Consider the following 14270-nt stretch of genomic DNA (forward strand, 5'->3'; position numbering starts at 1 on the left):
ACCTCCTTGATAAAAATTACATTGAAAGGGAGAAAGCTGCAAAGTGATTTGATCAGATAGACACAAAATGCTGGAGTAACTCAGCAGGACAGGCAGCATCTCTGGAGAGAAGGAATGGGTGTCGTTTTGGGTCGATACCCTTCTTCAGATTGATCATCTGCGTCATTGCGCAGTCGGTGATAATAGAAGGCTGCAATGTTATCTCTGTTTACCTAAGCAATGGCCCATTAGTAGTGGGAGTTTTCTTAAAACAAGCCACTCAAACAGCTAAATTAAGTGGTTTGGGCCATAAATTATAATGGTAACTTATCATATTGTTTGTCACTAAAATTAACACTTGTTTTAAAATGTACATATTCGTTAACAGAGGCAATTTAATGCTGACAGCCCTCTATGTTGATTATGTTTTGAGAAGTGCAAGAGGAAATTTCTTTGCTGATATGATCAAAAGATAAAACTTCTGATAGGAAACATTATTCATGCATAAAGTACAAAGCAGCCAGCAAATTCAAAAAGTATACTGAAACTTCTTGCATTACCCATAATGAGAATTAAAATAACACAATATTGCAACAGGTTTTAAATGGTGGAAGTTCAGGGAACCCTTCGAACAAAGCAAATGCAGCCAAAGGAAATGACATCATCAAGTTCTCCTCCACAAAGTGAAATTAAGTTTGAGAAGGCGGCTTCATTTAGTTAGCACACTCATTGCTGCCCACAGACAGCCAGTTTCGGTGATTCAAGCAGCTGTTGACAAGAGGTTCAAAAGACTTAAGTTCCAAATATCAAACCCGTTGAATGACAATGCTAAACAGTAACAGAAACAAGACGGTATTCCTGGCATTATTTGTTTCGGTATTGCCGACTTATGATTATACTGCTTAATTTGAAAATAAAATACCCTGATGGGTTAATTTATCCAGCTTTGGGATTCGTCTGCTCGAAATCCTGCACAATTCTTCTTCTAAATCTCACCAAAACCTTAACTATCTGACCTTACACAAGTAGGAAATCGAAATATTCAAACACATTTAAATTACTGTCAGGAGAATCTAAAGACACTTGATTACTGTTCTTCAAAGCTCAGTGTTTGAAGCTGTCAAAACATTTTGAGCAGCACTATTTCATATCACTATTGTGTTTGCTGTATTTACAATCATGATCAGCATTCGGAACATAAAATACAAGTGGTCAGTTACGTTACTGATGATAACAGGGAGTTGTATATTGTAATCCTTAAGGAGCACAAGTTGGGCACATGCCTAAAAACTCACACTTCGTCAATAGTGCGAAAAGTCCTATACTAATGTGTGAACATGCTTAACATAGAAATCATATCAATGCCTCCACTTCCTTAGAAGGCTTAGGAAGTTTGGCATTTTCCCTCCATCCCTCACCAACTTCTACACATCTGCCATTGAAAACATTTTATCAGGATGCAGCACAGCTTGGTTTGGGAAGCTCCCATCTTTACTCCTTGTACACCCACGACTGTGCAGCCAAGTACAAATCCAATTCAATTTACAAATTCGCAGAGGCCACCGCCGTCGTGGGCAGGATATCAAATAATGATGAGATGGAGTACAGGAAGGAGATTGGGAACCTCGTGACCTGGTGTTGAGACAACAACCTTTCATTAAATGTCAGCAAGACAAAGGAGATAGTGATCAACTTGAGGAAGCAAAGCGGCACATACAGCGCCGAAGTAGAGATGGTTGAAAGCTTCAAAGTTCTAGGAGAAAGTATCACCAGCAACTTGCCCTGGATCATCCATATTGAAGCAATGGACAAGAAAGCACACCAATGCCTCTACTTCCTTAGAAGGCTTAGAAAGTTCAGCTTGTCCCAAATAACTCTCAACAATTTCTACAGATGTTCTGTAGAAAGCATTTTATCAGGGTGCATCACAGCTTGTTTTGGGAACATCTCCATCCAAGACTGCAGGAAATTGCAGAGAATTGTGGATGGAGCCCAGACCATCACACAAACAACCTCCCTTCCATTGACTCCAATTACACCTCATGCTGCCTCAGCAAGGCCACCAGCACAAATGGTTAGTCACATTACCACCACCACTCCCTCTTCCCTCTTCTCCCATAAGGCAAGGGGTATGGAAGTGTGAATACGCTCAGTCCAGACTCAGGGACAGTTTCTTCCTAGCTGTTATCAGGAAACTGAACCATCCTACCAACAACTAGACAGCAATCGCGAGCTGTTACGTATCTAATTGGAGACCCTTGGATTATCTTTGATTGGACTTTACTGGACTTTATCTTGCACTAAACATTTTTCATGTTATTCCCTTTATCATGTATTTATACAACGTGGATTGCTCGATTTTAATTATGTATCGTCTTGACTGGTTAGCAAGCAACAAAAGCTTTTCACTGTACCCCGGTGCACATGACAATAAACTAAACTCTGTTCCACAGCACCAGCCAAGACCGCAAGAGAAATTGCAGAGAGTTGTGGACGCAGCCCTGACCGTCATGCAAACTAACCTCTCTTCCATTGACTCCATCTACACCTGACTGTGGGGAATCATAACAATTTTTAAAAGATGGATTAAATAAAACTGGGGATCTTATTTCTAAGATCTCTTGAAATAATATTAGGTTTGTGGTCGCCAGATTAGGCCTCCGGAAGAAAATGCAAACCACCAAGTTGAAAGAACACGCGTATAAATTGTTATGATTCCCCACAATTCTAAGCCCGGGAAAGGGGCTGGGTGGGAAGTGGAAATAAAACTTACCGGCCGCTGCCTCGGTTTCCGACACCTGGCCTTCGCACTACAGCAGTTTGAAATATGTACAGTAACTTGTCACCGAAAAAGCGAAGTTGCGGCCGCTTCGAGGATCATGCTGTTAATCTGTGAATTGATTTCTTGGTGCGGAGTGGCTCCTGAACAGCAAAACCCGGGCAGAGTGGAGCCACGGTGGGAAATCCCAACACAGAAACACTCGTTGCAATTTCGCTCTTTGACTTTCCTTTCTGGTCGCTTCCTGGTGCGCTCATAAACGCAAACACCACCACCACCGATTAGTTTGAAGATTCCTTCCTCTCCCCACACTCCCTAACACGAGCCCAAGCTTCACAATTAGACCCAAAAGAAAAGCAGATTTTTCCTTCACCCGGAACTAGTCTGTTGTCTGGATCGATGATTACTATCTGTTTCGTTTCCAGTCCTACAGTAAATGTCAAGCGCAGCCCTTTCGCCTCCTCTCCCACTAGATGTCAGAATAGTGCGGCTACTTGCACGACTAAACACTGATACTTAAGGCCCTGCTTAGATTGAGGTGCGAACTTTTAAAAATCTTGGCTCTTGGACAAGACCGACAAAATTAAGGAAAAAAATGATACTTTAGTTTTATTCGTTGCAAACGTAATTTGCAAACGTTAGTGAGACGTTTACTTCTGGGGTTAATGCTTGAAGTACATAAACCTTTTACCTTTTATAAGCATCTAAATCATTTTTTTCAATACACATGCCTTGTGTCCTTGGAATCCATTGATCCAATCCAGGCCTGTCGTTAGTTTGGTTTGCGTGTCTGTGAAAGAAAAAATAGCTGGCCGAGCCACAAGAGGGGTTGAGAAGGGGATGAGAAAATACACGAATGGCCGAGAGGGAAACCAGAGACCCTGGGAGCAACCTGGCCCTTCTGGTTTGTCTAGCAGTGACCCATTCCGTCTCTGCCTGCATTCACTCAAGCTGTGGGCGACCAACCTCATGGAATGTGCTGGAGATAGGCCCTTCGGCCCACCAAATCCATATTGACCATCGGGTAACCATTTACCCTAATCCTACATTTATCCTATTTTATTTTTTCCATACACGTATTACTTCCCTCAGATTTCCATCTGCACAATTTACAACAGCCAATTAACCTACACAGCGGCATGTCTTTGGGACATACAACACCCAGTCTCACATATGCTCTCAAGTGACTCCTGCCATTGTTCAAGGTGTGAAATCTGAATCTCTTGTTCTCTTTCAGTTAATGACCATCAGTACCAGAGGAGTGGTGGTGATTCCATGTGCAGGACCCACAACCTTGTCAAAGCAAGAAAATATAGGAATGATGCAGCCATGTTACTGTCAACACATTAAATTTGATAAAATCATATTGCTTTCGAACTTAAAGCAAAAAAAAAGAAATAAAACCAAAACACACATTTGCTTATCTGCAAAAGGTTACATCCCATATTGGTATCAATGGCATAGGTAGAAAGAGGGATGGTCTTACTGAAAATTATGTGGAACAGGGGAGGAAATTATGGAGCAGGGCGTCAAATGTAACTTAGTAAAACTCAGTTAATGTAGCACACTTGGGACTCTACTGATGCTGGACTGATATATTTTCTGATATTTTCTGGAGTATTTCAATAAATATCCAGCACACTTTCATTCATTTTATTTGCTCAACAAGGTAGCGTAATAAAATGTCCAGTGAATCCAGTAATCTTATAGAGTGCATGGGGAATAGGACCCAGTATGTGTAAAAAAGCGCAGAAATCACCATCAGGGAACCAGATATTGATTCATTGGGATTTCCAAACTAACGTAGCACAGGTTATCATGTTATAGGCTTTCCCTGTGTGACAGGGTAGGGGAGGGAATGTGTATTCTTCTCCTTAAAACATGTATTCTCTGAAGCCGACTACCGATGATGGCCAATACGGTGTCCATCATCTTTACCAGACAATGCAATTCATATATACCCCATGAATAAAATTATAGATTCTCATTACAAATTCCTTTACCAATTACTTTAGGTCTGTGCCCATTCCTTATCAACTCATAGGCTATACATTATCAAACGTCATATTGACTTTAACCATCTCTATCAAATTATTTTGTCCTTGATAATCAAAATTGGATGCAATGCTCTTGCAAGGTCAAACTATTGATTCTTATAACTTCCTGTCTTTATTTTTAATATGTGCCTATTTATAAAGCCCAGGATCCTGGAAGCTTTGATGACTGCTTTGATAATCCTTCCTGCTGACATCAAAGGTTTATTTTCTTCCTTGTTTATGGGATGTTCGCATAGTTGGTGAGGTCGGCATTTACTGCCCAGCCCTTGAAAAGAGGCTATTGCTGAAGGCAGTTTGACTACATTGCTGTAGATTGGGTTCACATATTACCCTCCCTAAAAGACATTAGTGAAAGTTCTAAACTTAATCTTACCATATCTTACAGTTTCAAGGCAATTTACTAAACTGCAAAAAAAGACCCAAATGTTCTCCTTCTTGTAGCGCTTTCAATTGAACTACCTAACTATTTTTTCTGCTTTAAATATATATCACCTGTCCTCTCATTCCTTTAACATTTGCCAATTTGAAATCTAGAACAAAGAAGATGGCACCAGAGGTTGATAATGAGGTCATGAAAATAAATTGATAAGGAGATCAATCTGTGCTATTGGCTTAGTTTTCTATTGTCTTTCTTACAGCCTGGCACACCTTGAGCAATAATAGCATAATCGTAGACAAAAAAGTGTAAACACCATCTAACTGTTCTATCAACCCATTTGAATTGGATTTGCACAATTACAAATATTCCCTTTGTCCATTCTATCCATTCCCTGCATCCCCGTCCCCCCTCACCCCCCTCTCCTGCTCTACAATTTAAAACTTATCTTTCTCATTATCCCAGTTCTCCCAAAGGGTCTTAACTTGAACTGAATTGAATTGTATTGAATAAATTTTATTAGCCAAATATGTATACATACAAGAAATTTGCCTTGGTGCTTTGCTCGCAAGTAACAACACAATATACAGTAGGTAATTAAAAATAAAACATTGTAGGGACATACGGATTGGCCAGGTAGTCTAGAACCCTCGGATTGGTTTACGGATCACGTGGTGCGGGAGCGTGAGGTATTTGAGTGTCTGGCGCCAAACTGGGGTTAGAGATTAGATTAGCGAGCGAAGTTAGTGAGTGTCCAAAAGTAAGTGCGTTGCGTTTGTCACGGGTTTTATCGACAATAAAGTCTTTGGATAATATCGCTCGTTTGGACTCACTACATTGGTGACCTCGAACGTAGGAATTGAAGCAGCAGCATGTCGCAGGCGGGAGCGAGCGCGGGCGAGATTCATCTACAGCCATTCTGGGCCCATCAGCCGCACCTGTGGTTTGTGCAGGCGGAATCTCAGTTCCATCTTAAAAGGGTGGAGAAAGACCAGGAGAAGTTCCACCATCTGGTGAGCTGTCTGCAGTCGGAGGTGGCTGCGCGGGTCAGTCAATACCTGACCAGTCCACCCCAACGGAGCAGTACGTGGGGCTCAAGAGGCTCCTACTGAGGACTTTTGGCTGGAGCCAGAACCAGCAGGCTCTGAAGCTCCTCCATTTACCAGAGCTGGGGGAGCGGCTACCGTCGGAGTTGATGACCGAGATGCTGACCCTGGTAGGCGACCATCAGCCGTGCATGGTTTTCGAAGCGGCTTTTCGGGAGAAACTGCCCAGGGACGTCAGGCTAGTGTTGGCCGACGTCTCGTTTGAAGATCTGGTAGCGTTCGCCGAGAAAGCCGACGCGCTCATCAGGGAGCGACACACCCGAGACGACTCGGTTAATTGGGTCTCGAGGCCCAGCGGCAGTCGGTGGAGCGGCCGAGAGAGCGATGCATCGGCCACTATTTCGCAGTCAGCCCGCCAAGAAGGGGCTGCGGAACATGTTTATTGGTCGAATAGGCGCGGCTGGTGTTTCTTCCATCGGGGCAGTGAGGCTCGAAGCTGCAGAGCCCCGTGTTCGTTTCCGGGAAATGCCTGGGCCGATCGAATGTAGAGGCAGTCTCGATTGGCCGTAATTGCCGCCTCTATGCGACGGACCAAGGTACCGGGATCGTTTTTCTGGTGGATATGGGAGCGGTTGTGAGTATTGTGCCCCCCTATGACTGCGAAGTTCAAGCGGGGGGGAAGGGCCCGCCCCTCATTGCGGTGAACGGTAGCCCCATCCGCACTTATGGTAAAAGGGCTATGTCCCTGTCCTTCGAATCCAGGACCTACCGTTGGGATTTCATCGTTGCGGATGTGGGCCAGGCCATTTTGGGTGCGGATTTCCTATGGGCGTTTTCGTTGGTCGTAGACGTCCGCGGGAGGGGCCTGCAGCCCTCGGCTAGCGTACGGCCCCGAGGTACGGGGCCTACGGCCTCTCCAAGCGCCGCCCCGCCCAGTTCAGCGATCCAGGCCATTACCACAGCCCCCGGCCAGTTCGATGCGGTCCTAGCGGAGTTCCCGCAGCTCCTCGTTCAGCGGTTCGATGCACCTTCGGAGAAGCATGGGGTCGTGCATTTCATTCCGACCGAGGGGCCGCCGGTTTTTGCCCGGGCACGGCGCCTCCCACCCGACAAGCTGGCCATGGCTCGAGAGGAGTTCTTAAACTTGGAGAGGCTGGGAATTGTGCGGCTTTCGAGTAGTCCGTGGGCCTCCCCCTTGCATATGGTCTCCAAAGCATCTGGGGGTTGGAGACCATGTGGGGATTTCCGACGACTTAACGCGGCAACACGGCCGGACCGCTACCCGATTCCGCACATACAGGACTTCTCAGCCAGCCTGGAGGGGGCTACAATTTTTTCTAAGATCGATTTGGTGCAGGGATATCATCAGATCCCGGTCCACCCGCCGGACATTCCAAAGACGTCTACCATTACTCCGTTCGGGTTGTTTGAGTGGTTGCGCATGTCTTTCGGCCTTAAAAACGCAGCTCAGGCATTCCAGCGTCTGATGGACCGTGTGGGTCGAGGTTTGCCGTTCGTGTTTATTTACCTCGATGACATTTTGATTGCCAGCCGTTCGGTCCAGAAGCACTTAGTCCACCTCCGCACTGTATTCCAGAGGCTGCAAGACCACGGCCTGATTCTCCATCCGTCCAAATGCCAATTCGGCCTGTCAGCGGTAGATTTTTTGGGTCACCGGGTTACACCGGCCGGTGCCACTCCTTTGCCAGCTAAGGTGGACGCGTTCTGCTCTTTTCCACGCCCTACGACCATCAAGGGTTTGCAGGAATTCGTGGGCATGGTGAACTTTTATCACCGGTTCGTGCCTGCAGCAGCTCGGGTCATGCGCCCCCTTTTTCAATGCCTCGCGGGTAACCCCGCTGAGTTGGTATGGTCCGCAGCTGCAGAGACGGCTTTTGTCGCGGTCAAACAGGCCCTCGCCAAAGCCACCATGCTGGTGCACCCGCGCTCCTCCGCCCCCACGGCTCTGACGGTGGACGCCTCAGACGTGGCGGTGGGTGGGGTTTTGGAGCAGCAGGTCGAAGGTCGCTGGCAGCCCCTGGCGTTTTTCAGCCGGCAGCTCTCGCGAGCCGAGCTTAAATATAGTGCGTTTGATAGGGAGCTCCTGGCCCTCTATTTAGCAGTCCGCCACTTCCGTTATTTTTTGGAAGGCCGCTCTTTTGTGGCCTACACGGATCACAAACCTCTGACGTTCGCTTTTGCTAAGGTTTCTGATCCGTGGTCGGCTCGCCTGCAGCGGCACCTCACCCTGATTTCGGAGTTTACCACCGATGTCCGTCATATTGCGGGTAGGCTTAATGCTGTTGCTGATGCCCTGTCCCGGCCGGCTATTCCCTCCGTAGCAGTGGTAGGCGGACAGGTGGATTTCCAGGAGCTAGCGGAGGCTCAGCGCCTGGAAGGAACTGCCGCGGTGTACGCCTCCACAGCCTCGGGACTGCGTTTGGAACAGGTGGCGTGTGGCCCCACAGGTACCAAGTTGTGGTGTGACGTTTCCCTTCCACGCCCTCGCCCGGTGGTGCCTGCCGTCCTGCGGCGTAAGGTTTTTGAGGCCATTCATGGCCTGGCACATCCGTCCATCAGGGCGATTTCAGCCATGGTGGCCGCCCGGTTTGTCTGGCACGGCCTGCGGAAGCAGGTGGCAGCCTGGGCACGTGCCTGCATTCCGTGCCAGACCTCCAAAGTTCATCGCCATGTCCAGCCCCCATACCAGAGATTCGAGGTTCCCCCGTCCGTTTTTTCCACATCCATGCGGATTTAGTGGGTCCATTGCCCTATTCTAGGGGTTATACTCATCTATTGACGGTGGTTGATCGGTTCACTCGGTGGCCAGATGCGCTCCCGTTGTCGGACACCTCGGCGGCCTCCTGTGCACGGGCCCTGGCGTTGCATTGGGTGGCCCGTTTCGGCGTCCCGGCTATCATCACCACGGATCGGGGGGCCCAGTTCACCTCGTCCCTCTGGGCCGCGCTGGCACAGCTGTATGGGTCTCGCTTACAGCAGACCACCGCCTATCATCCCCAGTCCAACGGGATGGTTGAGCGCTTCCATCGGCAGCTGAAGGCGTCCCTCTGTGCTCGCCTGACCGGCCACGATTGGGCTGACCAGCTGCCTTGGGTCCTCCTCGGCATTCGTACGGCCCCAAAGGCTGAGCTAGGCACATCCTCGGCCGAGCTCGTCTACGGTTCGCCCCTGCGGGTGCCGGGTGACATTCTCCCTTCCGCTCCCACCTTGCCGCCGTCCGTCACGTCGGTTTTGGGCTCCCTCCGGGCACGGGTGGGTTCTCTGGCTCCAGTCCCGACCTCCAGGCACGGAAGCACGGCAGTCCACGTCCCGTCGGACTTGCGGGACTGCGATTACGTGTTCCATCGGAAAGATTCCCACCGCCCCCTTCTTCGGCCGGTTTACCAGGGCCCGTTCCAGGTGCTTAAAAGAGGGGCTGTCACCTTCACCTTGCAGGTGGGAAATCGACAGGAGCTCGTTTCGGTATCCCGGCAGAAGCCGGCCCATTTGGACCAGGACCTCCCCGTGTCGGTGGCTCAGCCTCCGCGCCGGGGCCGGCCTGTGGCCGCCCCACTGGTCCCGCCTGCGGCGCCCTGTTTGCCACCTCTCGGCCCCCTGCCGCCTATGGTTGGGCCCGGGCCGCCGTTGCCGATCAAGCGTTTTCCGTCACCTACACCCTCCGCTCCCGTGGGCCCTCCATCGCCTCTAGCGGCGGCGCCCTCCCCGCCTCCTGTCACATTGGCGGTGGCGGTTTCCCCCCTCCGTACGCGTTCCGGGAGGGAGGTCCGGGCGCCCGTGAGGTATGGTTTCGAGGGTTCTGGGGGGGGTCATGTAGGGACATACGGATTGGCCAGGTGGTCTAAAACCCTCGGATTGGTTTACGGATCACGTGGTGCGGGAGCGTGAGGTATTTGAGTGTCTGGCGCCAAACTGGGGTTAGAGATTAGATTAACGAGCGAAGTTAGTGAGTGTCCAAAAGTAAGTGCGTTGCGTTTGTCACGGGTTTTATCGACAATAAAGTCTTTGGATAATATCGCTCGTTTGGACTCACTACAACATTATAATTTAAACATGTGCAGAATTAAATAAAATACCAGAGCACAACGTGAATCCAGACTTTTGGTTGTTGAGCACAGCTACTGCTCATGGAAAAAAGCTGTTTTTATGTCTGGCTATGGCGGCTTTGACAGTCCAGAGACGCCTTCCAGATGGAAGTGCTTCAAAGAGAAGGGTCAGAGATGATCTTGCCCGCTCGCTTCCTGGCCCTTGCAGTGTACAGTTCGTCGATGGGGGGAAGGTTGCAGCCAACAACCTCCTCGGCTGATCAAATGATGCACTGCAGCCTCCAGATGTCATGCTTGGTGGCTGAGCCAAACCAGACCATGATGGAGAAGGCGAGGACAGACTCTATGATGGCAGTAGAAAACTGGACCGTCGTTGCCAGTGGCAGATTGTGTTTTCTCAGCTGCCGCAGGAAGTACATCCTCTGTTGGGCCTTTTTGACTGTGGAGTCGATGGTGGCCCCCCATTTAATGACCCTGGAGATGATGGGTCCAAGGAACTTAGATAACTCCACAGATGTGACTGTGATGTTGTTGATGGTGAGTAGGGGGAGGAGAGGGGAGGGGGAGCTCTCCTAAAGTCTACAATCAATTCCACCATCTTAAGAGCACCAGGTTGTTGCAATGGCACCAGGACACCAGCTGTGTCACTTCCTGTCTGTAGGCAGATTCCTCCCCATCCTGGATCAGTCCAATCAGGGTTGCGTCATCCGCAAACTTGAGAAGCTTGACAGAGTCTGTGGAGGTGCAGTTCTTGGTCTAGAGAGAGTAAAGGAGAGGGGAGAGTGTGCAGCCTTGCGGTGCTCCTATACTGAGGGTCTGCGGGTCCCAAGATGAGCTTTCCCAGACTCAAATGCTGCTTCCTGTCTGGTCACGGGAAAATGTACAAACTCCATCCAGGCAGCACCCGTAGTTGGGATCAAATCTGGGTCTCTGGTGCTGCAAGTGCTGTTAGGCAGCAGTTCTGCCCCTTCACTGCCCAGGGTGATATGGAGCATTTCAGCAAAGAGGAGAGATTTTATAGGCTGGGTTTGTTTTTCTTGGTGCAGAGGAATCTGAAGAGTTACTTGACATATAAAAAAATCACAAGGGCATACAGAGTAAGTTTTTTTTCCATAATAGAAGAATAAGAGAATATTAATTTAATGTAATGGGTAATAGATTAAGAGAACATCTAAGGAAGAATTTTCTTTCACTCAGAGGATAGATAGAATCTGGAAAACTTTCTGAGGGAGTTGTAGAAGCAAAGACACACCTTTTAAGCAGTATTTAGATGAGCACTTTAATCACCCGAGCATAGCAAACTCCAGACTAAATGCTGGGAAATTAGATTAGGCGTAGAGTCACACAGCATGGAAAGAGACACTTTGGCCCAATTCAGCAATGCTGACCAAGATGCCTTCCTTGGCTAGTCCCATTTGCTTTAATGTGTAGGAAAGAACTACAGATGCTGGTTTAAATCGAAGGTAGACACAAAATGCTGGAGTAACTCAGCAGGCCAGGCAGCATCTCTGGAGAGAAGGAATGGGTAACGTTTCAGGTCTGAAGAAGGGTCTCGACCCAAAACGTCACCCATTCATTCTCTCCAGAGATGCTGCCTGTCCCGCTGAGTTACTCCAGCATTTTGTGTCTACCCATTTGCTGTAATCTAGCCCATGTCCCTCTAAACCTTTCTTATCCATGAACCTTTCCAAATGTCTTTTAAACTTTGTAATTGAACCCATCTTTACCACATTGTCTGGCAGCTCATTCCATATACCCACCTAAATCAATGAGAAACTGGGCCCCTCATATCCCCTTTAAATCTTCCCCTCTCATCTTAAACCTATGGCCTCTGGTTTCTTGTAACCCAGATCTAAATTCTGTTGTAACTTTATAGACAACATTCTTTACAGTCCAGCACCAATGATGGTGTCATCAGCAAATGTACTCGTCATGACATCAGTATTCTCATCCAAATTTTTAATATATAAGACAAAGAACTGGGGACCAAGCACAATCCATACAGCATTGCTAATCTTTCAAAGCTTTCCTCTCGAAGAAGGGTCTTGATCTGAACCATCACCTATCCATGTTCTCCAGAGATGCTGCCTGACCTGTTGCTTGACTCCCGCACTTTGTGTCCTCATGGTCAATGTTAGATCTAATGGATGGTAGTCAATGACAAATGTCACTTTATGTTTCTTGGGGGACTGGGATGATGGTGGTTTCCTTTATGCAATTGGGGACAGTGGAATGTTGAAGTGAGAGGTTGAAGATGTCAGCGAAGACCATAGCCAGTTGATTGGAACATGATTTCAGAACCTGTCCAAGGACTCCATTCAGGCCGGTCGCTTTTAAATAGTTTACCTTGGTGAAAACAGATCTGACTTCTGCCATTGAGGTGTTTGGGACAGAGCCAGCGGGGAATGTAGGGACACTCCTTGTTACTTTGCTTGCCTATTCAAAATGGCTGTAAATGCATTCTCATCTGATAGAGGTGCACTGTTGCCAGAGATGGCCCCCCCAATTTTGGCTTGTATTCAGAGTATTCAGGCCCTGCCCCAGTCATCCAGCATCCATTTGTTTAAATTGAGCTTTTAGCTTTATTTGGAATTTTCGCTTGGCATTCCTGATAGTATTGTGGAAATCATACTTTGCCTTTTTGTACAGCACAGGATCATCTTTTTAGGAAAACTTCAAATCTGGACTTTAGCAGACAATGAATCTTCCTGTTCATCCAAGGTTTACAATTTGGATAGACTCTACATGGAAAGGAGTCATCAAGACAATCACTTTCATTGTTAATGCCTTGTGCTTCAATGTCTATCTGTAATCTGGTAGGAGCAGCAACGACAGATGGTCAGACTGGCTGAAATGATGTAAGGGATGGAGCTATTGGCAGACCTTATGGTGGTGAAGAAGTAGTTTAGAGCATTAACACCCAGCCTAGGGTGAAATGGAATAGGGTATCGGGGTTTGCTGTCTCAAGAATGTTAACAACAGCGTAATTTGTCCAATGCCACCTGGGAGTTGGCTTGGAGTGGTATGTAGACCACCGACAAAATGATGGAGGTGAATTCTCTTGGTAGATAAAAAGGAAGGCATTTTATGATCTGTTTTTTCAGGTCAGGGGAGCCCTGGTATACTGCCACGTCAGTTCACCACAAAGCGTTGATCAAAATGCAGACACTGCACCTTGTCTGAGCCTATCGTATGGTCCATACAATAAACAGAGAAATCATTGGGTTGTGTAGCAGGGTTAAGTGTGTCATGGGCGAGCCATGTTTCAGTGAAACAAAGAACGCAGCAATCCCAACTCTTCAAGTTTATTCTCGAGTGATTGAAGAAATAGTCTGGGGATATGGGGTGGAAGGCAGAGGGGAAAATTCACCATTGTTTCAGCTGTACCTGGAAACCCCTCCAATACCATTCCTTAGTGATTTGTTTGTAGTTACAGCTGTCCACGTAGCACGGGTCTAAAAAAAGATCTGTAGTTACGAGAGTTACTTCAATTTAGTCATGAATGACAGGAGACTTTCAGTGCTGATCTAATGACTTTCTCAGTATTTAAATGGATTGATAATAAAGAATAAATGATTATAGAAAGCTGTTTTAAGAGGAACCTAAAATGTCACCTTTCTCTGGCACCATTAAAAAAAACTTTATTGGAAGGCCAATCAAATGGATGTCAATAGACCAGTGATTCTTTTTGGTATGTTATATCCAATGTAGTGATTCTGAAAAATTACCCCATGGAACCTTAATTGCCTTGAACTAGCAATGACTTAAATGATGTGCAAATTAAAAGTACTGAAAAATAATCAGCTGGTCAGACAGCATCTGTGGTTGAATGTAGGTTTAGACAAAGATCTTTCATTGGAACAGGACAAGGACATGCAATAGATTTAAAGTTGGGAACATGAATGGGAATAAAGAACAAAGAAGAATGCACTTCTGAGAGTTGAAGAATGGAGAGTTTTAAGGCTGCAC

At 47.3% G+C, this 14270-nt stretch overlaps 1 protein-coding gene across 2 annotated transcripts in view; it reads right to left on the reverse strand.

The window, feature by feature from the left end:
• LOC144589973 (tyrosine-protein kinase JAK2-like) overlaps window positions 1-14270 on the reverse strand; it is a 165955-nt gene that overhangs the window by 149122 nt on the left and 2563 nt on the right. The window contains exon 1 of one of the 2 annotated variants that reach the window (XM_078394891.1): window positions 2753-3153. The exons of the other annotated variant lie outside the window; for it this stretch is intronic. The gene's annotated coding sequence lies outside the window, so the exon portion shown is untranslated. Of the gene's footprint in view, window positions 1-2752; window positions 3154-14270 lie in introns of those variants that run through there. 2 annotated transcript variants of the gene reach the window in all.

The sequence above is a fragment of the Rhinoraja longicauda genome, chromosome 3, assembly GCF_053455715.1.
Source record: "Rhinoraja longicauda isolate Sanriku21f chromosome 3, sRhiLon1.1, whole genome shotgun sequence".
Lineage (NCBI taxonomy): Eukaryota > Metazoa > Chordata > Chondrichthyes > Rajiformes > Arhynchobatidae > Rhinoraja > Rhinoraja longicauda.